This window comes from Cervus canadensis, chromosome X, assembly GCF_019320065.1.
Source record: "Cervus canadensis isolate Bull #8, Minnesota chromosome X, ASM1932006v1, whole genome shotgun sequence".
In the NCBI taxonomy this organism is placed as follows: domain Eukaryota; kingdom Metazoa; phylum Chordata; class Mammalia; order Artiodactyla; family Cervidae; genus Cervus; species Cervus canadensis.
In genome coordinates, this window is record NC_057419.1 from 128,598,862 (window position 1) to 128,626,834 (window position 27,973).

Consider the following 27,973-nt stretch of genomic DNA (forward strand, 5'->3'; position numbering starts at 1 on the left):
TTGTGTCCTCTTTGATTTCTTTGATCAGTGTTTTATAGTTTTCTATGTATAGGTCTTTTGTTTCTTTAGGTAGATATACTCCTAAGTATTTTATTCTTTTTGTTGCAATGGTGAATGGTATTGTTTCCTTAATTTCTCTTCCTGTTTTTTCATTGTTAGTATATAGGAATGCAAGGGATTTCTGTGTGTTAATTTTATATCCTGCAACTTTACTATATTCATTGATTAGTTCTAGTAATTTTCTCGTAGAGTCTTTAGGGTTTTCTATGTAGAGGATCATGTCATCTGCAAACAGTGAGAGTTTCACTTCTTCTTTTCCTATCTGGATTCCTTTTATTTCTTTTTCTGCTCTGATTGCTGTGGCCAACACTTCCAAAACTATGTTGAATAGTAGTGATGAGAGTACTCAAACTCTTCCAGAAAATTGCAGAAGAAGGTAAACTTCCAAACTCATTCTATGAGGCCACCATCACCTTCATTCCAAAACCAGACAAAGATGCCACAAAAAAAGAAAACTACAGGCCAATATCACTGATGAACATAGATGCAAACATCCTTAACAAAATTCTAGCAAACAGAATCCAACAACATATTAAAAAATCATATATCCTGACCAAGTGGGCTTTATCCCAGGAATGCAAGGATTCTTTAATATCCGCAAATCAATCAGTGTAATACACCACATTAACAAATTGAAAGATAAAAACCATATGATTATCTGAATAGATGCAGAAAAAGCCTTTGACAAAATTCAACATCCATTTATGATAAAAACTCTCCAGAAAGCAGGAATAGAAGGAACATACCTCAACATAATAAAAGCTATATATGACAAACCCACAGCAATCATTATCCTCAATGGTGAAAAATTGAAAGCATTTCCGGTAAAATCTGACAAGGACTTTTCTCTTGAGAATCCCTCTCTGCTCTTTTTTTAAACTTAGGACTATATCTTTTTTTTTTTCAATGATTTCATTTATTTATTTATGGCTGTGCTGGGTCTTAGTTAATGTTTTCTATAGTTGCAGTGAGGTGCTGGCTACTCTCTAATTGTGGTGCGTGGGCTTCTCATTGAGGTGGCTTCTCTTGTTGTGGAGTTTGGGCTCTAGGGCATGCAGGCTTCACTAGTTGTGGTTCCTTGGCTCTAGAGCCCAGGCTCAGCAGTTGTGGTGCACAAGCTTACCTGTTCTATGGCATGTAGGATCTTCCTGGACCAGGGATTGATCCCGTGTCTCCTGCATTGCCAGGCAGATTCTTTACCACCAAGCCACCAGGGAAACCCTCTCTCTGCTTTTTTTATGAAAGAGTTTGAATTCTGTGTTCTCACTCAAACTGTGACCTTTACAGAGCCCCATTGGTTAGTTTGGGTTTCCCCGTGATGCGCCTTTCCCTACATTTAGGTCTTTACCTGGAATATACTCAATAAAATTTTGTCTGTTTTTCAAGGCTGAGTTCAAGAACCACCCACTCCGAGTTGTCTTCCTGGATTTTCTCAGCCCAAAGTAATCCTTTTTCTGAGGTAAGTCATAAGTCTTGTTGTTGTTCAGTTGCTAAGTCGTGTCCAACTCTTTGTGACCCCATGGACTGCAGCACGCCAGGCCTCCCTGTCCATCACCATCTCCTGGAGTTTGCCAAAGTTCATGTCCATTGAATCGGTGATGCCATCCAACCATTTCACCCTCTGTCACCACCTTCTCCTGCCCTCAATCTTCCCCAGCATCAGGGTCTTTTCCAGTGAGTCAGCTCTTCACATCAGGTGGCCAAAGTATTAGATCTTCAGCTTGAGCATCAGTCCTTCCAATGAATATTCAGGGTTGATTTCCTTTAGGATTGACTAAATTGATCTCCTTGCTGTCCAAGGGATTCTCATAGCTCTTAGTTTATTTGTTTTATTTAGACCCCATTCACTGTTTTACAGTCATACTCATTGCTTTGTGCTTATTTGGCTTTGTTTTGGGCCATGCCACAGCATGTGGGATCTTAGTTCCCCTGCCAGGGAAGTCTCTGTACTTGTTCATATTCATGACTTATATCCTCTACCTGATTTTAAATTCCTTGAGGGAAGGTACTTAGGTTGTTCAACTTTAAATGAATAATTTTCTTTCTCATCATCAGATACAAAAGAGGTTCAACAGTGAGGTAAGTTGATAAATTCCCCAGTGTACTTGGAATCTAATCTTGAGTTTCTTGTGTTTCTAGTGAGGACTTTTCCTGTGAAATACTAAAGTCATTTCCTTTGTCTCCAGCAATCTCCTTCGTAACTTAAAGCCTGTTTTCTATGATTTTCTTTGCCATAGTGTTGATGGAACTACTTCCACCAGGGGGAGCTCCTTACTATATCTAGGTCAATTTCTTTTTCTTTAGAGGCAAAAGAAAGGAGACTTCATCAGGCAAAATATTGAAGCAATGGGAATACAAACAATAGGAAGTAGGAACTTGGGACTTGGGACTTGATTTGGTTCCAGCACCAGTTGACTCAAATGCCCTTTCACTTGTCATATTGGGTTTTGGTATGATTCCGGCCCATGTGTAAAGATTTCCCTCTCCCCAGTCATTTATTTCATCTACAGATATATATTAATCATGTACTTTCTGTCAAGTATTGTAGATGCTGAGCTTCATCTGTGAACAAAATCTAATGAGTCTCTGACCTCATGGAACTCATGAGGTGGAATCAGGTGGGTAACAGATAATATGTAAGATAGATATATACAAAGATGGGGATGAGTGCTAAAGGGGGAAAACAATGCAAGGTCTAATAGGCCATTGTAAGAACTTTGATTTTTACTATAAATGAGATGGGAAGCATTGGGGAGTTTTGAGTGGGAATGGTGTGATCTGACACGTTTTAAAAGGATCACTATTGTTTTCTGTATAATACATTATATATAAGAAGATAAGCTTGGGCCAGACTAGTAACAGTGAAATTTGGGAGAAGTTGCTGAATTTGCTGACAGATCAGATGTGGGATGTGAAAGAGGAATCAAGGAAAACAGAGTCACCATGTTGCATAACACCAATAGCATTGTCTAAAATGTGGCTGGTGCTCTCTGGAGTGATATAACACAGTGTTTCTGTTTGAGACAATGCCAAGGTTTTCATCCTGAGCAGCCGAAATGATGGAGTTACCACTAACTGCAGTGGTAAAGACTGTGGGGAAAACAGGGTTGGGAGTGTAAAAGAAGTTAAATTGAGGATGTGTTGAATTTGAGATGCCAGTCAGACATCTAAATGGAGTTGATGAGTGAGCTGTGGTGTACAAGAGCGTGGCACTCACAGGCATGGTTAGGGCAGGAGATAAATATTCTGAAGTCACAGATGTCTAGATAGTATTTCAAGCTCTGAGATGGATGAAATCTCCAGGTGTGAGGATAGTTAAGAGGAGGGGACCACGGACCCTACCCTGGGGCACTCTGACAGCCAGAGATTAGGAGGATGATGATGAGGAACCGGCAAAGGAGACTGACAAGGAGTGGCCAGTAAGGTGGAAGGAAAACCAGAAGAATGTGGTGCACCCAAAGCCTCGTGAAGAAGGTGCTTCCAGGAAGAGGGAGTGATCAACTGTGATAAGTGCTTCTGGTTGGCCAGGCAAGGTGAGAGCCCAGAATATTCGATGGACTCTCGCAACATAGAGGCCCCTAGTGACCTGGATAAAAGTCTTTTCAGTGGACAAAAGCTTGATGGGAGTGGGGCCAAGGAAGAAGGGGAGGAGAAAAATTGTACATGGGGAATATAGACAAATATTTTGAAGAATTTTGCTGTCAAGAAGAGGAGAGAGATGAGGCAGTAACTGGTATGGTGTGTGGGAGGGTCAAGAGAAAGTATCAGAATAGGAGAAAATAGAGTCCAGAAATAAACCCACACACCTATGGTCAATTAATCTACAACAAAGGAGGCAAGAAAATATGCTGGGGAAAAAACAGTTTCTTCAGCAAGTGTTGCTGGGAAAGCTGGCCAGCTGCATGGCAGAACAATGAAGTCAGAACACACCCTCACACCACAGACAAAAATAAACTCACAGTGGGAGGAATAATGAAACGTTTGCCCCAGGAGTACGCACCAGTCGTTGGAGTTCACTAGTCCTTAGTCACATACGTTTCTGGTAATTCTCAGAGAAGCAAGGTGTTGAGGGAGGGAAAATTGCCAGTAGGTTTGACTGGAACAAACTCTAAGGAAACCCGTGGACAGCCTTTAATAAAACTGGACCCAGAACTTCCACAGTTAGGAAAGGGGAGAGTACCTCCACGTGTGGAAGCAAACAGTTGGGGTCATGAACTATAGCTGGCCCCCTGATCTATTGGGTGATTCTAGCCTCCTGTGCCAACCTTGGCGGATCTGGCCTCCATTATACTGAAGACAGCCTGTACATCTACCTCCAAAATATTATCTATTATTATTTACAGAAGGGAGATGAAAATAAATTCTTGTAGATGCTGTGAACATGACAAAACCCCAGGTGGGGTGTGAACCAAGTAGGAAAACTGACATAAAAATTCAGGTCACAGTACCACAGTACCACTAATAGCTTTGACTGTGTGGATCACGAAAAACTGTGGAAAATTCTTCAAGAGATGGGAATACCAGACCACCTGACCTGCCTCCTGAGAAATCTGTATGCAGGTCAAGAAGTAACAGTTAGAACTGGACATGGAACAACAGACTGGTTCCAAATAGGGAAAGGAGTACTCAAGGCTGTATATTGTCACCCTAGTTATTTAACTTATATGCAGAGTACATCATGCAATATGCCAGGCTGGATGAACCACAAGCTGGAATCAAGATTGCTGGGAGAAATAGCAATAACCTCAGATACACAGATGATGTTACCGTTATGGCAGAAAGCGAAGAAGAACTAAAGAGCAAAGAGCTTCTTGATGAAAGTGAAAGAGGATAGTGAAAAAATGGGCTTAAAATTCAACATTCAGAAAACTAAGATCATGGCATCCAGTCCCATCACTTCATGGCAAATAGATGGGGAAACAATGGAAACAGTGAGAGACTTTCTTTTCATGGGCTCCAAAATCACTGCAGATGGTGACTGCAGCCATGAAATTAAAAGACGCTTGCTCCTTGGAAGAAAAGCTATGACCAATCTAGACAGCATATTAAAAAGCAGAGACATTACTTTACCAACAAAGGTCCACCTAGTCAAAGCTATGGTTTTTCCAGTAGTCATGTATGGATGTGAGAGTTGAACTATAAAGAAAGCTGAGCACCGAAGAATTGATGCTTTTGAACTGTGGTGTTGGAGAAGACTCTTGAGAGTCCCTTGGACTGCGAGAGATCCAACCAGTCAATCCTAAAGGAGATCAGTCCTGAATATTCATTGGAAGGACTGATGCTGAAACTGAAACTCCAATACTTTGGCCACCTGATGCGAAGAACCAACTCATCAGGAAAAGACCATGATGCTGGGAAAGATTGAAGGCGAGAGGAGAAGGGGACGACAGAGGATGAGATGGTTGGATGGCATCATTGACTTGATGGACGTGAGTTTGAGTAGGCTCCGGGAGTTGGTGATGGACAGGGAAGCCTGGCATGCTGCAGTCTGTGAGGTCACAACGAGTCAGACACGACTGAGCGACTGAACTGACCACTAATGATGTCCTTATTCCTTGGCCAGAAGTGGACTTGGCAGCAGAACCCCGTGTCTAGCTGGGCTCACTTCTTAGCTGTGTATACTAGGAGCGATGGCTTTGAGAACACATACAAGTTTCACTGATCACCAGTCACCATGTTCTTTTTTTGTATTTGAACTTGTTTCCCAGTCTCATGTCTTCAAGGTCCAGCTCAAGTGTCACTTGTTCTGCAGAACCTTCTGTGAGCCCCATCTCAGGCAAAATGCATCATTTCCTTCCCTGAGTTTCCAGACCACTTTTTCTCTCTCTCTCTTCTCACATCTGTAACACTGAGGTGTGTGTGGCTGTGAATGGAAGAGATGGCAGAGTACAGTGGATAAGAATACAGGCTTTGGAGCAAGGATGCTTGGGTTTATATGTACAATATATATAAATATATATATATATATATACATTATAATATAATGTGTGTGTGTGTGTGTGTGTGTGTGTGTGTGTATTTGGCTGTACCAAGTCTTAGTTGCAGCACATGAGATCTTTAGTTGCGGCATGTGGGATCTAGTTTCCTGACCAGAGATTGAACTCAGGCCCCCTGCATTGGGAGCGTTGAGTCTTAGCCACTGGACCACCAGGGAAGTCCTGGCTGCATCTCCTTGTGCCTCAGTTTCTCTTCTGTTTCATCTGAATAGAATAGTAGTAAGAAGAAAGAAGTTAATACATGTGAAGTACTTAGAACAGTGCCCAGCGTGTAGTAAGTGCTCAGTAAGCTTTAAAAAATATTTTTATGGGAGTAGAGTTGATTTACAATGTGGTGGTACTTTTAGGTGTACAGCAGTATAAGCTTTTGTTATTTGTCTCTCTTCTCCTTGAGGAATAAGACCATGCCCTTTTGTTAGCACTGGGATTGGCACAGAGTGCTAGGTGCTTAATACATATTTGCGTGACTCAAGAGGTTTATAAATCAGATTCAAGTTCGTGTTTAACAGTTTCATATGTGTATGGCCCTTTCCTTAGCTCACTTATTTATTGCTGTGTACCACTCTGTGTAGTGGTTAAAAATGAAGGTTCTAGAACCTGATGCCCTGGTCTGTGTTGTTGCTTAGTCACTTACTAGCTTGTTAGCCTCTATTGCCTCAGATTCCTCATCTGGAAAATGAGAAAAAAATATAGGAAGTTAAACAGTTACTGAACATTCAAATGTTAACTATATATATTTCTAATCTTATTAATTAAGTGACTTAATACACACCTCTGATGTTCTATGGACTGTGTTAGACAGTAGAATTGCAGAAATGAATAAGGCTTGGTTCCTGCTCTAAGAAAACCCCTCTGCTAGGGAAGGCAGCAAGTCAGTAGGTATAGAGCCTAGCAGAAGAAGGGAGCAACTTTTTGAGAGGGACCAGTGAGGGGAAAAGGGAGGGTCATAAGGTTTTTTTAGGGTTTTCCCTGGTGGTTCAGTGGTACAGAATCTGCCAGCAATGCATGAGATGCAGGAGACGTGGATATCATCCCTGGGTCGGGAAGATCCTCTGGAGTAGGAAATGGCAACAAACTCCAGTATTCTTGCCTGGAGAATCCCATGGACGGAGGAGCCTAGTGGGCTGCAGTCCATAGGGTAGCAAAGAGTCAGACATGACTGAGCGACTGAGCACTCATGCAAGGCTTTTTGGAGCAGGTACATCCTGAGCTTTGAATCTGTGGGTTGCGGATCCTGGAATAAGAATGTCAAATAGGTGTCAAAATCCTTTTTGTGGTTCATTGGAAATGAGTTTTAGAACAGACGTCTCCCATCGATTTCCTGAATAAGACCCCTTCATGAGAGGTCCCACCCTCTATTTTGAAACCAAGAGAAACTGTTCTGGGCCAACAACAACACATCGTCAGGCCAACCTAAGTGCACCAAAAATGGTTTTGAACAGTTTTCCTTGAGCAAAACTCCTCTTTCCTTTTGTCGTTAAGCCAGAGAGCCGTCACGGGCAGAGGAGTACATTCCACGGGCCTCTGTCCTGCCCTCCCCCTCCCTCCCAGTGGATTTTCTGAAAAGGTTGGCACTCTCTTCCCTTTGTCACCCCCACCATCAGGTGACAGGCAAAGCAGAGAGAGAGGCATGTTTTCTAAGAAAAGGCCAGGACCCTTTTCTCACTCACACCTCTCATAGAGACCTCTCCAAGATGGTGGGATGGGGCTATAGTAACATTTTTGAGATCAAAGACAGGGTAGGGGTAGATGAAAATGTTGGTCTTTTGTCCCTTAGAAAACCAATAAAGCCAGTGACGCTTGTCTATATTCCCCGAGTAGTTCATAAGAACAATAGAATTCAGAGTTCCTGGTGTTCCTCTAGAGCTGATTTTGGCAAGTGATAAACAGCTTATAAAAGGGCTTATTATTAAGTAGAGCTTTGGCTGCCTGACTTTTAAGGTTGGTTATTTATTTTGCATGTTGTATAACAGGAACGTTGGGCAATGCTCAGAAGAGGCCTTCTGGGTCAGGGAGTAAGGGCTTCTCTGTCTCCTCTTGCCAGAAGCAGATTCCAGTGCAAAGTATGAACCCAAGCCATGGCTTTCCTGCAACCTCTAATCACCAGACAGGCCTTCTCCTTAGGGGTTGAACATTTCCATCAAGTCCCAGCCCCAGAAAAATAGATGTGTGTGTAATTTCTCCAACTCACACTGATAACGTGACCTGCCTTTGAAAGACATGTTTTTAAAGACACACTGTGGTCATTTGCAACAGACAGTCATATACAGGGTCCCTGGCATCTCAGTAGGTAGATGCTCTGAAAGGTAGGACTTTGAAGAGCACCCAGCCCAAATTGTCCCCAGTCCTTTTGGTTCAAACGTTAAAGCATGTACCTCCTATCTCCTGCTGGCCTTACTGGTTCCCTGAGAAAGATCCAGACATTTTAGAGACAGTGAATGAGGGAAGTTCTTCTTTCTCCTGTTCTAAACTTTAGGAGACTGAGCCAAGGCTCTCAAGAAACTGCGATGGTCTTGATAGAGGAAAACTTAGTCGTGGCTCTTTTTTTCACTTTTCTCTTGTTTGATTTTTATGGGAACCTGAATTTATGAGGATGTTGTGTTTATAGAGGCTATAAGCCAGCGTTTGTGTCTGGTCATATTAGTACAATGGGAGACAGCAGGAGGTTATAGGTGCCTGGGCAGAGGTTTCATGAGCTATTGAACGAGTTGTAGATGCTTTATGATATTTTGAAGACACATGTCTTGAGAGAGGCGGCCTTTACACTTGAAGTTACTGTTTCAGGATGAACCCTCCCTTCTCAGAGACAGGTTTTGCTGAAGAAAGCCTTGGAAAGCATGTGAGAAACAGTCATCCTCATAGAGTTTATGAGTGTGACTAGGTTAATTCTGTGCACTGAAGTCTCCAGCATCGGGGATGGCCCACTGCTTTGGCTCCTGTATTAGTCAGGATAAGCTAGATTCTGCAGGGACCCGTGCTCAGTTGTTCAGTCATATCTGACTCTTTGCAACCCCATGGAGTGTAGCCCACCAGGCTCCTCTATCCATGGGATTCTCCAAGCAAGAATACTGGAGTGGGTGGTCATGCCCTGCTCCAGGGGATCTTCCCAATCTGGGGATCAAACCCGAATCTCCTGCATCTCCTGCATTGGCAGGCGGACTCTTTACCGCTGAGCCACCTGGGAAGCACCAGACTTTGATGCAATAACAAATAAGCAACACATATGTTGCTCACATAAATAAGATTTGATGCAGACTGGTTGGCTCTCTTTAATCTTGTAGTAGTGCCATCTGGCACACATGACCTCCAAGGGCACTGTGGCAGAGGAAAAGACAGCTGGAAGCCCACAGGCCTTAACTGCCTCACCTTGCCATTGACACATCACTTCTGCACATATTTCAGTGGCAGGAACTCATCACCTTTCCCAGTCTAGTGCCAGGGTCATGTAGAAGCATACCTGGTCTATCTGGTGGCTGTGGAGAGTCTCTCCGATATCCTCTGGGGACCAACTGACCCTTAGCTTCACATCCCACTCTCAGGGAATGTATGAGTGATGTTGATTTCCTAATTCTGCAGACACCAAACCAGCTCTCCAACCTGACAGACAGCGCTAGTTTTAGCTAACGAGAGGACACAGGACAGGCAGTGCTTACCTGTTTGTCAGCTGCAGTCCTTTTCCTCGTCCTCCCTCATTGTTCACCACGAAGCTCACATCCTCCTTCTGCTTCTGTCTTAAGACTCACACTCGTGTGAATGTAAGAATGGCTCCCAGCTCAGACACCTTCATCACTCTGGTCCCAGGTTCCAGGTCTGACTGGAGCTATGGGAGTGTTAAGTGAGAAAGTGGAAGAGCTGCTCTTTCTGAAGTTCTCACAAAGTTGGGCAGGCAGTCCCTGTCTCTAATGGTCCTCAGGCCCCAGAGTTGAGGCACCATAAATTAATCTACAGCAAACCCCCTGACGAGATTGAAGGAGCAGAGATCCCCAGTGTCCATGAGTATCACTGAGAGAGGGGCCTTACTCCCCTCCCAATGCTGAGTTCTCTGTAGTTATGGTTGCCCTTCTCCCAGGAGGAGGATGACCAGTGGAGCCGTTTCCAGATTTCTCTCCAGAAGTTAAGACCAAATTCCCAGAAGGGACCTGAGAGCTAAAAGGTGGTTGGCTGCTCCTGACCTGACTTATCTTGTGTAGCTGAACCATAACCACTAGAGTATATTAGTGTGTGTGTGTGTGTGTGTGTGTGTGTGTGTGTGTAAAAATCAATCCTGTGGTATTTGGTGACTTTGGGTGCCCAGCCCTTGGAACAGTTTGCTTCTTTTCTTGTTGTTTTCCCTTGGAATCTCAGGTGCAAGCAAACTAAGGAAATAATCGACTCTTCCTGCCTTTAGTGTCTTCCAAAGGAGAGGGGTGGCTGGGGTCAGTGTAGACCAATCCAAGGAGTGTACATCTGCCAGAGTTGCAGCCCATCTTCCTTGTTTCTGGCATGTGTATCTCTCTGCAGGATGAGCCCTAGACCTGATGTAAGTAAGTTATCCACAGGGTAGCTGGGTAGCTGATGACCTGGTTGGCCTCGAAGGGTAGGAGGGGCAGCAATGTAACGAGGCAGGGGTTGGCATGGCTGTATCTGAAAGAGAGTCATGATGATGAGTTTTTCCTTTCTCTCCTTTGGCTTCGTTGTGATATTCTGTGTGGGTCCTATTAGTTTGAATCTGGGCGAGACTCGCCCAAATAGTTCTTAGATACGAATCACATCCCCTTACCTTCTAGAGTCACTGCCAAGCTCATTATGGTTAAAAGATTTCTCAGACCAGATACAGCACTCACCTGGGCTAGAGTCTACCATTTAAATGTATTTCATACATATGAGCGTTATGTCCTTTATAATATGTTTTTCATTGTTTCACAGTTATTCCAGATTGAACCACTTTTAAAATTTTCTTTGTGTTTTCTTTATGGGAAAACATCATTCAATGGTTGTTGTTTATATTCTCCTCTTTCTTTCCCAGTAACAAAATTTTAATTCTTCACTTTGACATTTTCATGTCTTCCTCTTCGTATTTCATATTCCTGCTGTTGATTGCCACTCTCCTCACTAAGTTTTCTCCCCCTTCCCAACATTGAAACCTAAGCCTTCTTCTCTTTGCTATGTCTTCAGTTTGAGATGTTGTGTATGAATTCTAGTAAAACTTTTAAGTGATTAAAGATATTTAACTTTGAGCCAGTTAGAATCTCACAGACTTACGTGATCTTTCTAAGGACTTCAAAGTAATTCACCTTAAAAACTAAAATAGTCCATTGTAGTTCTGTGTTTATCATCTTTATCTGGGAACTAGGTAGGGGCACATTTTATCCCTTCTTTCTTTTTGTTGTTAGTTTTTTTTAAAATGTGTTTAGTACTATGTTCAATGAACATAGCACCATTAAATGCTAAGACTGTCTATTTATCCTTGTGGGGTCTTAGTTAAGGCTTGTGGGATCTTTGATCTTCACTGCATCATGCTGGATGTGGGATCATTATTTGTGGCATGTGAACTCTTAGACGAAGCATGTGGGATCTAGTTCCCTGACCAGGGATCAAACCTTGGCCCCCTACATTTGGAATACAGAGTCTTAGCCACTGGACCACCATGGAAGTCCCTTCCTTCTCTCTCAAGAATGGTCAAATCAAGGTGCAGAGGTGATAACTTTTCCATTGTCATCATCTTGATTGTTGTTTGATGTCCAGGCCAAAGTAAGGAACTGCTAGCCTATGGATTCTGCATTATTCCCTCCATTGTAAGCTAAAAATGATGCTAGGACAGGCTGAGGGAGACTGCTTTCCATCATGTGTGGGTTAATGTTCTGGCAGAGGCAGGACTCTGGATTTAGAGGCCCCCAGAAGATAGGGACCCCAGCATCTAGGCAATCCTCCTTTCATATTTTTTTTTCTCCTTTCATATTTTGTGCGTAGCTGAGTCTTTGGGGCCTGACCCAGCTCTCCCAGCAGAATTCTGTGGTCATCCTTTTCTACAGAAGATGTGGACAGAGTGGGAATTTAGCTGTCAATAATATTATAGACAGTAGAAAATTTCAAGTGTTGCTTCTTAAAGTAACAAGTGATGGCTGAGGGTGCAAGGGAGAATGGCCTTCTCGGCAGCTTATCAAATGAAGTGTCAAGTGTGAAATGGTTTCTAAATTGTAAAAGTATGAAACACATGATGGCCATTGGTATTGCATTATAAATTGCATGAGTTGCTTTTTTGTCATGATTTTAAAGAATGACATCAAAGATCTCAAGTATTGCTGTAGTTCAGTTCAGTTCAATTCAGTTCAGTCGCTCAGTCGTGTCCGACTCTTCGCGACCCCATGGACCGCAGCATGCCAGGCCTCCCTGTCCATCACCAACTCCCGGAGTTTACCCAAACTCATGTCCATTGAGTTGGTGATGCCATCCAACCATCTCATCCTCTGTCGTCCCCTCGTCCCCTTCTCCTCCTGCCCTCAATCTTTCCCAGCATCAGGGTCTTTTCCAATGAGTCAGCTCTTTGCATCAGGTGGCCATCTGCAGTGATTTTGGAGCCCCCAAAAATAAAGTCAGCCACTGTTTCCACTGTTTCCCCATCTATTTGCCATGAAGTGATGGGACCAGATGCCATGATCTTAGTTGTCTGAATGTTGAGCTTTAAGCCAACTTTTTCATTCTCCTCTTTCACTTTCATCAAGAGGCTCTTTATTTCTTCTTCACTTTCTGCCATAAGGGTGGTGTCATCTGCATATCTGAGATTATTGATATTTCTCCTGGCAATCTTGAGTCCAGATTGTGCTTCATCCAGTCCAGTGTTTCTCATGATGTACTCTGCATATAAATTAAATAAGTAGGGTGACAATATACAGCCTTGACATACTCCTTTTCCTATTTGGAACCAGTCTGTTGTTCCATGTCCAGTTCTAACTGTTGCTTCCTGACCTGCATACAGTTTCTCAAGAGGCAGGTTAAGAAACTTCATCACTTTGCTTACCTTCTGATGAGGGCATTTTTTGTTTTGCTTGAACATAGAGCCCATGGCTGAGTTATTTTTTCTCCAGCTTCACTGAGGTATAATTGTATGCCAAAAACTGCAAATAATTAATATATATAATCTGGTGAGTTTGGACACATGAATGGACCTAGACTAGGCTAAGTGAGGTAAGTCAGTCACAGAAGGACAAATATGACATGAGATTCCTCTTAGATGAGACCTCTGAAATAGTCAAAAGTAAGGATGGTGGTTGCCAGGAGATGGGAGGATGGGGGTATGGGGGGAGGGGTTGGTATTCAATGGATAGAAAGTAACAGCTATACAGTATAAGATGCGAACGTTCCAGAGACCTGAATTACAAATAGTGTTTACAGTTAACAATAAGGTTCAGTTCAGTTCAGTTGCTCAGTCATTTCTGACTCTTTGTGACCCCATGGACTGCAGCATGCCAGGCTTCCCTGTCCATCACCAACTCCCAGAGCCTGCTCAAACTCATGTCTATCGAGTCAGTGATGCCATCCAACCAACTCATCCTCTGTCGTCCCCTTCTCCTCCTGCCATCAATCTTTCCCAGCATCAGGGTCTTTTCCAGTGAATCAGTTCTTTACATCAGGTGGCCAAAGTATTAGAGCTTCAGCTTCAGCATCAGTGCTTCCAGTGAATATTCAGGACTGATTTCCTTTTGGATGGACTGGTTTGATCTCCTTGCAGTCCAAGGGACTCTCAGGAGTCTTCTCCAACACCACAGTGCAAAAGCATCAATTCTTTGGCTCTCAGCTTTCTTTATGGTCCAATTCGCACATCCATACATGACTACTAGGAAAGCCATAGCTTTGACTAGATAGACCTTTGTTGGCAAAGTAATGTCTCTGCTTTTTAATATAATGTCTACGTTGGTCATAGCTTTTCTTCCAAGGAGCAAGCATCTTTAAGTTTCATGGCTGCAGTCAACATCTGCAGTGATTTTCAGGCCCAAGAAAAGAAGGTCTCTCACTGTTTCCATTGTTTCTCATCTATTTGCCATGAAGTGATGGGACCAGATGCCATGATCTTCATTTTTTTAATGTTGAGTTTTAAGCCAACTTTTTCACTCTCCTCTTTCACTTTTATCAAGAGGCGCCTCAGTTCCTCTTTGCTTTCTGCCATAAGGGTGGTGTCATCTGCATATCTGAGGTTATTGATATTTCTCCCATAAATCTTGATTCCAGCTTGGGCTTCATCCAGCCTGGCATTTTGCATGATATACTCTGCATATAAGTTAAATAAGCAGGGTGACAATATACAGCCTTGACGTACTCTTTTCCCAATTTGGAACCAGCCTGTTGTTCCATGTGTGGTTCTAACTGTTGCTTCTTGATCTTCATACAGGTTTCTCAGGAGGCAGGTCAAGTGGTCTGGTATTTGCATCTCTTGAAGAATTTTCCACAGTTTGTTGTGATCCACACAGTCAAAGGCTTTGGCATATTCAACAAAGCAGAAGTAGATGTTTTTCTGGAACTCTCTTGCTTTTTCTATGTTTGAACGGACGTTGGCAATTTGATCTTTGGTTCCTCTGCCTTTTCTACATCCTGCTTGAACATCTGGAAGTTCTCGGTTCATGTACTGTTGAAGCCTCGCTTGGAAAATTCTGAGCATTACTTTGCTAGCATGTGAGATGAGTGCAATTGTGTGGTAGTTTGAACATTCTTTGGCATTGCCTTTCTTTGGGACTGGAATGCAATAAGGTATCACAGGCTTAAAAATTGATCAGTGCATTTTTTTTTTTTTTTACATCATCTGGTTTCTCTCTGGATCTGCCTAAGGTCAAGACTTCACCTTTTTAATTTCCTCAGCATTCCACAGTTTTGGGGAAAAGGCAGAGATGTTCCTCAGTTGGAGGTTAGAGCAGATTCCCCAAGCCCATGTTACCCCCACTTTGTTGGCACTTCGCTTTCTTATTTTTTCAATTCATTTGTTTTTAATTGAAGGATAATTGCTCTACAGTATTGCGTTGGGTACTTTGCTCTCTAAAAGAAGAATCTGGCACAGCTTCATGTTTATTCTTGGTTATTCTTCCCAATTTACTGTCACTCAGAGCTGTCTGAGCCAGGGAGTTGGTGCGGGGACAGGGGATTTTGAGGCCTGGCCTAATTCCAGGCAGATATCCAGTAGCACAGCACTTAACCCCAGGCCAGGCTTCTGGCAACTTCTGTTCTCTGGAATTTTGCTCTAAACCTAGAAAGAAGAAAATAGACATAAACTCCCTCAAACACAGAGCGATAGCACTGGAGTCACCAACTTTATTCCCCAGGCCTTTTCTAGTGCCTTGCTTACAACATAGCTCTAAAGAATGTTGTCATCTGGTTTCTAGCGGTACAGATTAAAAGCAACAGGAAGAGATATTGGAGTGGGGGATGGGGAGGGGGAGAAGCTCAGATATACTGATGGGAAGTCATACTGACAAAATAGCACAACAAAAATAAAGCATGTTGATTCTGATTACCCTGAGCTGGCTGGGAAAAGATTCAAGTGAATTAAGAACTCCGGGAAGCATGTAATATATACATGTATATTTCATGTCATCAGAGATAATCTTTAAACATTTTGGTGTTTAAAGGATACGATTTGCTTATCTATACAAATCCAGTTATTTCTAACTCTGCTATACCTTGCCTAAGCCAGAATTATGAACTATTTCTTGCAATGACAATATAATGCTTTTTGATAGTGAGATTTGAAGCTCTGAGCAGAACTGAAATTGTCTTGTTTTATGAGAGTGATTCATGCATTGAGCAAGAATGTGATTTGAATCCTAAATTCATTCATTCTCAGATTTGGTCCTCAGTAGAGGCATCCCTTTTCAGACTTCATCTGAGGCTCCCTCAGGTACCTCTGGGCTTTTGCTCACATTTTGGCGATTGGCCTAGGAGCTGCCTGTGATCCTGCACGGAGGCCCGAGCTGCATGGGAGGGCAGCTCAGGGCTTGGGGATACCAAACAGGAAGTGACCTCAAGCCTCAAAGAAGTCACTGCCAGCCTGTTGCCTGGGTTCACTGTGCCAATGAACCAGCCCGGCCTCGCTGTCACCACCTCTGAGTCAGAAGTCTGGGCAGGGTGCAGAGGCTAATGTGCAGACTCCACTCTGGCAGCCTGTCCCATTCTCATGGCCTTGAGCTCTCTGCCCAGCTGCTGTGAACTGGCAGGCCTTGGGTGGAAGGGACACTGGTTGGGCCAGGGCTTTCTGCTGCTGTCAGAGGCATCTGTGATCAGTTCAGTTCAGTTCCTTGGTCGTGTCCGACTCTTTGCGACCTCATGGACTGCAGCATGCCAGGCTTCCCTGTCCATTATCAACTCCCGGAGCTTACTCAAACTCATGCCCATTGGGTTGGTGATGCCATCCAACCATCTCATCCTCTGTCATCCCCTTCTCCTCCCGCCTTCGATCTTTCCCAGCATCAGGGTCTTTTCAGATGAGTCAGTTCTTCACATCAGGTGGCCAAAGTACTGGAGTTTCAGCTTCAGCGTCAGTCCTTCTAATGAATATTCAGGACTGATTTCCTTTAGGATGGACTGGTTGGATCTCTTGCAGTCCAAGGGACTCTCAAGAGTCTTCTCCAACACCACAGTTCAAAAGCATCAATTCTTCGGCGCTCAGCTTTCTTTATAGTCCAACTCTCACATCCATACATGACTCTTGAAAAAACCATAGCTTTGACTAGATGGACCTTTGTTGGTAAAGTAATGTCTCTGCTTTTTAATATGCTGTCTAGGTTGTTCATAACTTTCTTCCAAGGAAGCAAGCCTCTTTTAATTTCATGGCTGCAGTGACCATCTGCAGTGATTTTGGAGCCCCCAAAAATAAAAAGTCTGTCACTGTTTCCATTGTTTCATCCATTTGTCGTGAAGTGATGGGACCAGATGCCATGATCTTCGTTTTCTGAATGTTGAGTTTTAAGCCAATCATCTGCAATTACCTCCCTCCTTTTGCTGGTTGATTAATAGTCTGGGCACTCACCTCTGCTGGCAGAAAAGTCTTGTTCACACCTCTGACTCCCCACCCTGTGACACAGAGCATGATTGCCTCAGCTCAAAGCACAGGAAGAGTGAGGCTGCAGAGCCCATGCAGCAGGCAGAAATGTGGCTCCCTTAGCCCTTGCCAGCATGATGCCTTGGCCGAGCCCTTTGCCTCCTCCCTGTTCTGTCCCTTAATGCACTTCACCAAGGGGTGCTTGCTAATTGGCCAATTTACTCCATCCTCCTTTTTGGGGATGATTCTCATGGCAGTAGGACTACTGAATGGGGCACTGAAATGTGGTAAAACACTGGACTGGAAATCGGGAAAGCTGGGTTCTGGTCCTGGATCAGCTGTGGGGTCTTAGATCTCTTACTCCTCTGCCCAAGGGGGAGGGGCAGTGGTTGCATTCAGTGATCTCGAAGGTCCAAGCACTCACTCTTCTGTTCTCTGTCCTGTTCATACAGACAGAAATGGGCCATTGTTGAGCATACCTTCTCTTTTCTTCCATCTCCATATCTCCCTTCACCTGAGTTTCTCTTGTGGTGAATAAGTTCTGAGTCTCTTTCTTTCAAAAGCTGGCCAGGGAGTATGGCAGGATTGTATTCTCGATGCCTGAGTTCTGGGAGTTTTGATTTTGGAACTGATGTGGAATTCAGGATTAATACAGATATGGTAGCCCCATCTGAAAGTTAATCACTGAATAGCAGGCAGACCAGCCCAGCTACCTGTCCGTGTCACAGTGAGGTTTGGAACTCGACATCTTAGCCTCAGTTTACTCTCTTGCACGTGACTTGAGCCAGTGCAGGAGGACTAGGCTGTGCCCTTCCCTCTCATCCTCAGCACTTCCCAGAAAGGTGAGGGAAGGCTGGAGAGGGTGTAGCAGCAAGCTTGGTCGTGGATACCCGACAAATGGCTGACTTTATTAAATGCCTACTGTCTGATAACTGAGCCAGGGATTGTGGAGCGGGGAGACTAAGAGGGCAGCTTTTGACAAACAAACCCTGCCTGTTCTTGGCTTTTGGGCCTGCATCAAGTTGTTTACTCCATTTGGCATGCCCTTCCTCTCTTCTTAGCTTATTGAAAATCCTCACCATCCAGCAAGTTCCACCTCTTGCCTGAAGTTCAGCAACCTTTTACTGAGGACCTCACCATTCCCCAGCCCTGTTTGGGGGATACAAAGATGAACAGACATGTAGTCCCTGTCCTCCGGCAGACTGTGCTGTATATATTTTTCTGCTTGGGTCACAGTGGCTTCATATTCCTTCCTTTCTTCTCTCCAGCTAAAACTGAAGCCCCTTGAGGGCAGAGGCTATATTTTGGGGGCTCCACAATGGCAAATAGATGGGGAAAATGTGGAAATAGTGTTAGATTTCATTTTCTTGGACTCCAAAATCAATGTAGATGGTGACTGCAGCCACAAAATTAAAAGAGGCTTGCTGCTTGGAAGAATAGCTATAACAAACCTAGACAGTGTATTAAAAAGCAGAGACATTACTTTGTCGACAAAGGTCTGTATAGTCAAAGCTATGGCTTTTCCAATAGTCAGGTATGGACGTGAAAGTTGAACTATAAAGAAAGCTGAGCACTGAAGAATTGATGCTTTTGAACTGTGGTGCTGGAGAAGACTCTTGAGAGTCCCTTGGCCAGCAAGGAGATCCAACCAGTCCATCCTAAAGGAGATCAGTCCTGGGTGTTCATTGGAAGGACTGATGCTGAAGCTGAAGCTCCAATACTTTGGCCACCTGATGCAAACAGCTGACTCGTTTGAAAAGACCTTGATGCTGGGAAAGATTGAGGGCAAGAGGAGAAGGGGGCAACAGAGGATGAGATGGTTGAATGGTATCCGTGACTCAATGGACATGAGTTTGTGCAAGCTCTGGGAGTTGGTGATGGACAGAGAAGCCTGGCATGCTGCAGTCCATGGGGTCGCAAAGTATCTGACATGACTTAGTGACTGAACAGCAACAACCACTTCAAGTTGGGTGATTCACTAGAAGGACGACTCACAAGATGCAACAGCAAGTTTTAATTGCAGCTGAGGTCTTACAGCAAAGGATACAGAGGAAGGCAGCAGGAAAAATACACACATTGCTCGGGGATAACCTTCTGAATTTTTCCCTACCCAGGGCCACACAGGAACAACTCACAGCAAACTACAGGGACACTCATGACATGTCTGTGCCCAGGGAAGTCCACCAAGTCTTCAGGTCTGAGGCATTTATGAGACAAAACTTAAGACTCAAATGAAACTTACTTAAAGCCAGGTACATCATAACTCTTCTTAAACACTCCTGAGAGGACCTCCTGAGCTGGTACAACACACACCATTTCTCTGGACAGCATGGTCAATCAGAGACATAAAGAACCTGCTGAGGGCCATTGTCCCAGGGGTATAGGTCAGGGGTCAGTTATGATGCCAGGGTCCCTTGGAGACATACAAGGACTGATCCACGAGACCTTCTGTATTAACTCTTCCTTCCAAACTGTGTCTGATACAGTTCGTGTCCCCTCTCAGAGTGCCCAGTGTGGGGCTACACAAGACCTGGCCTCTTCTTTGAGCTCCACTCAGAGACACACCCCTATCTACTTGTCTTCTCTAGTCCCCTAGACACTGGCATGTGAACATGTCAAAATCTGAACTTGAACACCCCCCCACCCGCCACCACTCTTCCCCAATCTCAGTAACTGTCAGCGTCATTCACTCTATTGCTCGAGCCCCAAACCTGGGCATCATCCTTGATTCTCCTCTTCCTTTCACCCCCTCATCCACAGTCGATCCATAATTCCTATTTTTTTTTAATATTTATTTATTTATTTGGGTGCGCCAGGTCTTAGTTGCAGCACTCGGGATTTTTAGTTGCGGCATAACTCTTAGTTGCAGCATGGGGGATCTAGTTCCCTGACAAGGGATCAAACCCAGGCCCCCTGCATTGGGAGCTTGAAGTCTTAGCCACTGGACCACCAGGGAAGTCCCTGTAATTACTATTGATTCTAACTCTGAGGTGTATCCCAAATGTGACCACCTCTCATTCTTTCAACCAGTCTGGTCCAAACCACCATTGTCTTTCATCTGAAATACTCGTCTGCTTGGGCTTCCCTGATGGCTCAGTGGTAAAGAATCTGCCTGCCAGTGCAGGAGACCCAGGAGACACAGGTTCAATCCCTGATCTGGGAAGATCCACTGGAGTAGGTAATGGCGTACCCACTCCAGTATTCTTGCCTGGAAAATCCCATGGACAGAGGAGCCTGGCGGGCTACTATCCAGGGTGTTGCAAAGAGCTGGACACTGTGACTAAATGACAACATCAAAGCTCCATTTTTTTTAAAGCATTTGTTTCCTTCAGTTATGTGCTGATATAATCCAGTGTAACTTTTATTATAAGTATGTCAGTTACTAAGAAAAAGAAAATATATTTTTAAAAAGTAAAACTAAAGTTTAGTGCTTAAGGTTGCAACTTGGGTACAAATTAAAAAAGAAAACTAAAAGAACGCAAAGAAGGATTGGGATGGGATCTATATCAGGTTTCTGAGGTAGCTGGCAAGGTTCTATTTCTTGACCTAGATGAGAATAAGAAGGTATTGACTTTTTAATGCTCTACTAAGATGTGCAGTGTTTTATATGTTATACTTTATAATTTAAAGTGATTACAAATATGTATATCAACTGTTCAAGTGTAAATTATTTTAATGCAGATCCCTTGTGTGTTTTCATTTTCAGGATCCCTGAAGACTTCCTTATGGATTTTGTCTCTGGGAACACGTGAGTTCCTGTATGAGTTTAACAGAGAGTTTAAAATATGTATCATCGCTTATAGTCAGAGTCTTACAAATGAAAACAAAACATCATTTCCCTTATCAAATTGGCAGAGACTTTTCAAAAATGGTATTACTCACTGTTGGCGAAAAGTATGAAGATATAGGTACTTATAGGCCCTGCTGGTAGAAATGTAAATGAATACAATCTTTCTAGAAACCCAGCTTGTAGTCTGGAACAAGGGCCTGAAAAATGTTCATATTCTTTTTCCCAATAAGCTCAATTCTAGGAGATTTATGTGAAGGAAATGATCAGAGATTACATGCAAAAATGTGCCTTGCAACAGTTTTGTAATACTGAAATCTTGGAAACAACAGAGATGTTTAACACTCAGGAAATAGTATCATCACATGATGGAATATTATGCAGCCATCAGTATGGATGGTTTTGAATATTGGCACATAGAATGATGATGGTGGTGGCCAGGATTTATTAATCACTTACTATTTGCCAGGGATGACTATACCTCTTTAAATGAATTCTTGTATCGCTGCAGCAGTGCTTTGAGGTGAGTACTATGATTATTCACATTTTGCAGATAAGAAAACTGAGGTTCAGAACTTGTCCAAAGTCACACTGTAATTAGCAGTAGAGCCAGAGCTTGCATCCAGGCCTGAATACTCCAAATTTACATAAAGACTGTTAATAGTAGTAATCTTTAAGTGATAGGATTATAGTAATTTTTTTTCTACTTTAAATTTTCTTTTATACTCTTTAATTTTATACAGCCATCACTTATCAATTTTACAATCAGAAAAAAATAGCAGCTTCTCCCAGGTATTCCTGCCACCCAAGGATGTACTGACTTCTGGCAGAAGTGTCTAGGAGCAAAGGTAGGCCCAAGGGCCTTGGGACAGGAAATACTGAAGATTTCCCTGAGGTTTGGCCTCCCCAGCTCCATGGCTAGTCCACACTTTTCCTGAGAACACTTTCACTGGACTGGACAGGCAGCCCCCTTGGTCTGGGTTCTTTGCTTCTGTACAAGTAGTCTTTCTGAGGAAAGGAATCGCATATGGGCAGGGACAAAGGGCAGGAACGGCCTGCTTTTTTAATTTCCTACTAAAATTGCCTCCCTGAATTCCTGTGTCTCACACTGCTTGCCTCGTAGCTGTGCCCTATGTAACAGGAGTTCTAACTTGGCACCTCTGATATGCTTCTCTACCACGTCTACCCTTAGACCAGGGCTCAGGCAGCCTCCTTCTGGCTCGAACTAACCAGCAACCTTGTTCAGGGGGCTTCATGTGGCTGCCAGTGGGTCATCACCACTTTGTCCTATTTCCATGCATGTATCTGCTACTCCACCTTCCTCCTGATCACAACTGGTCTTTTCCCTAAACTGGGATCTTTAAAGGGAAGATGAGGTCAGAAAATGCAACAGACTCAGCGTGACACCCACCATCCCCCCACCTTTCTCTAGACCTGGGAAAACTTACTCAGTGCTCCTGCCTTACAAAGAACAGATCGGTCCATGAAAGAAAGACATTCTGGGAGTCTGCCCCAGGTTAGCCAAGAGACCTGGGCATGAAACTGAGCTCTTTGGCTTCCTGTGCCCCCTGTGCTGTCTATATTTAGCCAAGCTGCCCCGAGCCTTGTCCACCTTGACTGAAAGCCAAAGCAGGCAGTTTGCTTATAAACATTCTGTGCCTGCCAGCTCATGCCAGCCAACCATTTAGATATCAGTTTTAAAATATGAGGCTCCTCTTGCACCCAAGTCCGAGGGTCTGCAGAGAATACACACCAAGGGCTCCACAGCCCAAGTTTTTCCCAAGGCCAAGAGTGACCTCAGCCAAGTGCCTGAAAACGAAAGGCGTGTCTCTCACCGCTTCATCTTGGCAGGGCTCAGCCAGCAGCTCCCTCTCAGTCCCACTGTTCCTGGTCACAGTTCTTTGAGTGTGTTGACCTACTTTCTCCCCTTCAGAGGGAAGACAGAAACCAATAAATGTCTCGCGAGAACTCTTGCTCTCAGGAATGGTGACTCTGTCTTCTGGCCCCTCATCCTTTCCCTGCTCCATTATCACTCTGCTCTGTCCACTTCAAGCTTGACTGGAGCAAAACCCTGAGTGTTGCTTACTGTCCCCATGTTACCGCTGTATTTTCAGAGGCAGCATGGCCTACATATCACAGGGATGGGGACAGAGCCTGCCCACCTTTCCTTCCTTTCTTTTTTTTTTTTTAATATTTATTTTTTGAGCTGTGTCGGGTCTTAGCTGTGCTGCATGAGATCTCCACTGTGTCATTTGAGATCTTCCCTTGCCGTGCAAGTTGTGGTGCATGGGCTTAGTTGCCCCATAGCATGTGGGATCTTAGTTCCTCAACCAGGGATTGAACCTATGTCCCCTGCATTGCAAGGCAGATTCTTAACCAATGAACCACCAGGGAAGTCCCCCCACCCTTTTTTCCCCTAGTACAGCCCCCACTGTTAAGTGCCGTGTGCTGGAGTGAGGTTGCTTCTGCATGAGAACCTTTTGGAGATCTGCAGGGTGTCTCTGATTTTGTGACTGGTGGCATGATGAACTAAGAGACATCCAGCTTGACTCTTTCCTACATCTTTGGCATTGGCCTCTGAATAGTGTCTCAGGTGTCTCAACTCTGTAGTTGCCTTGACAGGCAGAATCCTTCTTTGGACAGTGTACACAGGTGACTCTGCAGTACTCTCCATTGAGATTTTCAGTGGCGAATTGATCAGTTTAAGCTTTCTTTACACTTCCCAGTCTGCATGCCATTGCCCACTTCCTCTAGCCATCAGTTATAATCAGCTTGGAAAATATATGCCCATTTTAACATCTGTCTGAGGAAAGTTAATTAGGTGGATAAGTCTGCTGGGGTTCAGAGGTAAGGGTATGGCTATGTCATATAATGAATTCCAGAGTGCCTTGGGATTATCGAGGGGCTTTAATAAGCTGCCATGTCTATTCTCCATGACCATAGGTAATCAAATGGATCTTATTTAGCTCCTCTATCCCTGGCTGCTTTGTCTCCTTTCTTCCCAACTCGTCCCTGTGTGCAGAGCAGATTATATACAACCAGCCTGTCTTCTAGCATCATTTCAGATTTCGTTGACATTGGGTAACAGGTGGTTTGAAAAAGATTGCAGGTCTTTTTCACAAGCTCCAAAATCATATTAGTGTCATGGTAGCCACAGGAGCCTGCACCTCTGCAGCCAGCTGGGCCAGGGGTGGGGTGAGCCCTCCCCCTGGAGAGCTTAGCCAGCAGCAGGTGAGGAGACAGGGCATAATTGCAGACAACAGTTGGGGGATCTGTGCTTTTGGGAGACCTTTCCTACTTGTGGCTGTGAAGTGTCTGTCCCCCCGCCCAACCATCTGGGTTGATTGGAGGCAGAATGAGAATGAATAACAACAGGACCTCTGTCTCCCCAGGACTGGAGAGGGGAGGGGGCAACTGGGATGGGCACAAGGATGAACTGTGGGCAGTGGATAGAAAGGGTGATGTTACTGAAGAGGTGAATGATGGAAGGGACGATAATGGAAGTTATTACCTTAAAGGATGCCTCAGAGTTTCCTCAAGACTATGAAGTGAGAAGAGCCAGATTGGCGGGGTAGAGAGGAGGACACAACACTTAGAAGAAGCTTGCAGAGCCTATCTTGTCATAGGCAGCACACTTCGGTGCCTCACTGACCTAGGAAACCTTCTGTAATGAGGGCAGTGTTTCTTTGTGCTCTCTAATATGGTGGTCAATAGCCACATGTGGCTTTTGAGCACATAAAATGTGACTGGTGTGACTGAGGAACTGAATTTTTAGTTGTAGTTAATTTTAATTAAATTGACCTACATGAAAAGATGCTCATCATCACTAATTATTAGGGAAACGCAAATCAAAACTACAGTGAGGTGTCACCTCACACCAGTCAGAATGGCCATAATTAAAAAGTCTAATAAATGTTGGAGAGGGTATAAAGAAAAGCTAACCCTCCTACACTGTTGATGAAAGTATAGGTTAGTACAGCCACTATGGAAAACAGTATGGCAGTTCCTCAGAAGACTAAAAATAGAATTACCATATGATCCAGCAATCTCACTCCTGGGCATATATCCAGACAAAACTCTAATCTGAAAGGATAACATGCATCCCTATATTTGTAGTAGCACTATTCACAAAAGCCAAGACATGGGAATAAACCTAAATGTCCATTAACAGAGGAATGGATAAAGATTTGGTGTATATATACAGTGGGATATTACACAACCATAAAAAGAAGGAAATAATGTCATATGCAGCAATTGAATGAATCAGGAGATTATTACACTAAGTGAAGTAAATCACAAAGACAAATACCATATGATACCACTTATATGTGAAATCTAAAATATGACACAAATGGATTTATTTACAAAATAGACCCACGGACATAGAAAGCAAACTTATGCTTACCAACGGGGAAAGGGAGTGGGGGAGAGAAGGATTGGGAGTTTGGGATTAGCAGATGCAAACTATTGTATATAGGATGGATAAACAATAAGGTCCCACTGTAGAGCACAGGGAACTATATTCAATATCCTGTGATAAACCATCATAGAAAAGAATATGAAAAAGAATGTGTGTATATGTATGCGTGTGTGTGTATAATGTATGTATAAATGACTCTGCTGTACATCAGAAATTAACACAATATTGTAAATAAACTATACCTCAATAAAATTTGAAAAATAAAGACATAAATTGACCTAGCTGCATGTGGTTAGTGTTTGTCCAGTGGCGGCAGCGCAGCCCTAGAGTCACAGTTGACTCAGGCAAGTGGGCAGTCCACTGCAGAGCTTTAAAGTACCAACTACAGCTGACAGCCCTGGTGTAAATCCTGGTTTGCCATTTACTAACTTTGCAACCTTGCAGAAGTTACCCAACCTCTTTGAGCCTATTTTCTCATCTGTAAGATGGAGAGTCTAACAGTGCAGAAACCACAGAAGGCTGTTGGAAAGATTGAATGAGGTAATTCATGTAAAACTCTCAGCAAAGTGCCTGACATCTGTGAGGTGCTCAGTAAATGGTTACTGTCAGGATGTTTTGATGTTAAGATGGTATGATGTTTAGACCTATCTTATTTTTCTGTGCTTTGGCCCTAGTCATTGAACATCAATAAATCAACCTGACTTGCTAAGTGCCTGGAGGTGTGAGGATAATGACATTTGCCCTTATTGGCTCCCTTGAGCTCCATAGCACAGGATCTGTTATTTGATTTTGTAGCTTTATTGAGTCTGAGCTCTGAATGAAATGAAGTTTTTTAATGAAAGAAAAGATGAAATTGTCAAGGTCAGAATAATAACATGAAAAAAAATCGCATGTCCCACGTTTCCAATTTTCCATTCATTGAACAGGCATTTATTTGCTGAGGGACTAGTGATTACAAGCACAGATATCGGAGCTAGACTGACTGGGCTTGTATCCATTACTTACTAGCTGTGTGACTTGGACAAAGTTACTTAACCTCTCTGTGTCTATTTCCTACTTCTCAGTTGAGCATAGTAATAGTACCTGCCTCATAGGATTGTTGTATATATTAAATGAATCATACAATGGAATATTGCTCCACCATAAAAAGAGTGAAATAATGCCATTTGCAGCAACATGAATGGGCCTAGAGATTGTCATACTGAATGAAGTAAGTCGGAGAAAGACAAATATCATATGATAATACTTATACATGGAATCTTAAAAAGTGGCACAAATGAACTTATTTGCAAAACAAATAGAGTCACAGATGTAGAAAAGAAAATTATGGTTACTAGCAGGAAACTGGAGTGGCGTATGTGCGTGCTCATTCACTCAGTCATGTCTGACTCTTTTGTGACCCCATGAACTATAGGCCACCAAGCTCCTTTTGAAATCTCCATGGAATTCTCCAGGCAAGAATGCTAGAGTGGGTTGCCATTTCCTTCTCCAGGGGATCTTCCTGACCTAGGGATCGAACCCAAGACTCCTGCACTGGCAGACTGATTATCACTGAGCCACCTGGGAAGCGCCATACACTACCATATATAAAATAGATAACTAATAAGAACCTACACAATAAGGAACTCTACACAATACTCTGTAGTGGCCTAAATGGGAAAAGAATCTAAAAAAGAGTGGATATATATCTATGTATAATTGATTCACTTGCTGTACACCTGAAACTAACACATTATTGTAAATCAACTATACTCCAATAAAAATTTTTTAAAGATTAAATGAATCAGTGCATGTAAAGCACTTATCAAATTACTTAGCACTAATAATAAGCATTTGATAAATATTGGCTGATGTGATTAACTATATGCTCGGCACCATATTAAGTGCTGGTAAAACAAGTAAGTACCATCCCTGCCCTCATTAAGCTTATTGGCTAGTAGAGGGAGAGAGCTACATGGACATAGAAATATAATAAGATATAGACAATAAAGATGGAAGCATGCTCAGGATACTGAGGGGACATCAAGAAAGAAGAGATCAAGTTGGTTTGGAGGGCAATCTGAAAACTTTTCATAGAGCTGGAGAAGAGTTAGTGGTGGGGTGCATTGCAGGTAGGTACATGTTTGTAGAAATAAATAAGAATGATGTGTCCAGAGAACTAAAGGCAGTTGATCAATTGGTATGCCTAGGATGTAAGGGAGAGGGAGTAAATGGAAGATAAGGTTGAAAATGTCAGCAGGAAACAAATCTTAAAAGACCTTATACATTAAGTTTAAGAATTTTTACTTTATCTTGAACAATGGGAAATCATCAAAAGGTTTTAAGTAGGGAAATACCATGATTGGGCATTTTAGAAGGACCCTACTGGCAGCCACAGTTGGGGGGAAATACTAGAGGCAGAGATGTCAGCTAAGAAACTACTATAGTCATCCAGGCATAAGATGATGAGGTTGATGACCTAAAGTAACTGTCATGGGGATGGAAAGGTGGGGAATGGTACTGGAGATTGAATTGACTGATGAATACAGAAGGAGGACCAGTTTTGAAGAGGAAGTCGATGGAATCATTTGGGGCCATATCAGGTTTATGTAAGGTATTTGGAACTCATGGAAGAAGGAGGTTAGCACTGGACATACAAATATGGGAGACTTTAGAACTCTGCATTAGGTCCCTTTTTTTATTATTCTCCACTTTCTTCCTAGGTTATT

The 27,973-nt window shown here is 43.2% G+C and overlaps 1 long non-coding RNA gene across 2 annotated transcripts in view; it reads left to right on the top strand.

Moving 5' to 3' along the window:
- Nucleotides 1-27,030, top strand: part of LOC122435158 — a 33,378-nt gene extending 6,348 nt beyond the window's left edge. The window contains exons 3-7 of one of the 2 annotated variants that reach the window (XR_006267599.1): nucleotides 1,447-1,519; nucleotides 2,116-2,139; nucleotides 2,601-2,678; nucleotides 20,765-20,806; nucleotides 26,680-27,030. This is a non-coding gene — a long non-coding RNA (uncharacterized LOC122435158). The remainder of the gene's footprint in view (nucleotides 1-1,446; nucleotides 1,520-2,115; nucleotides 2,140-2,600; nucleotides 2,679-20,764; nucleotides 20,807-26,679) is intronic. The other variant, XR_006267598.1, reaches the window with a different exon arrangement.
- Nucleotides 27,031-27,973: the final 943 nt, after the last annotated feature.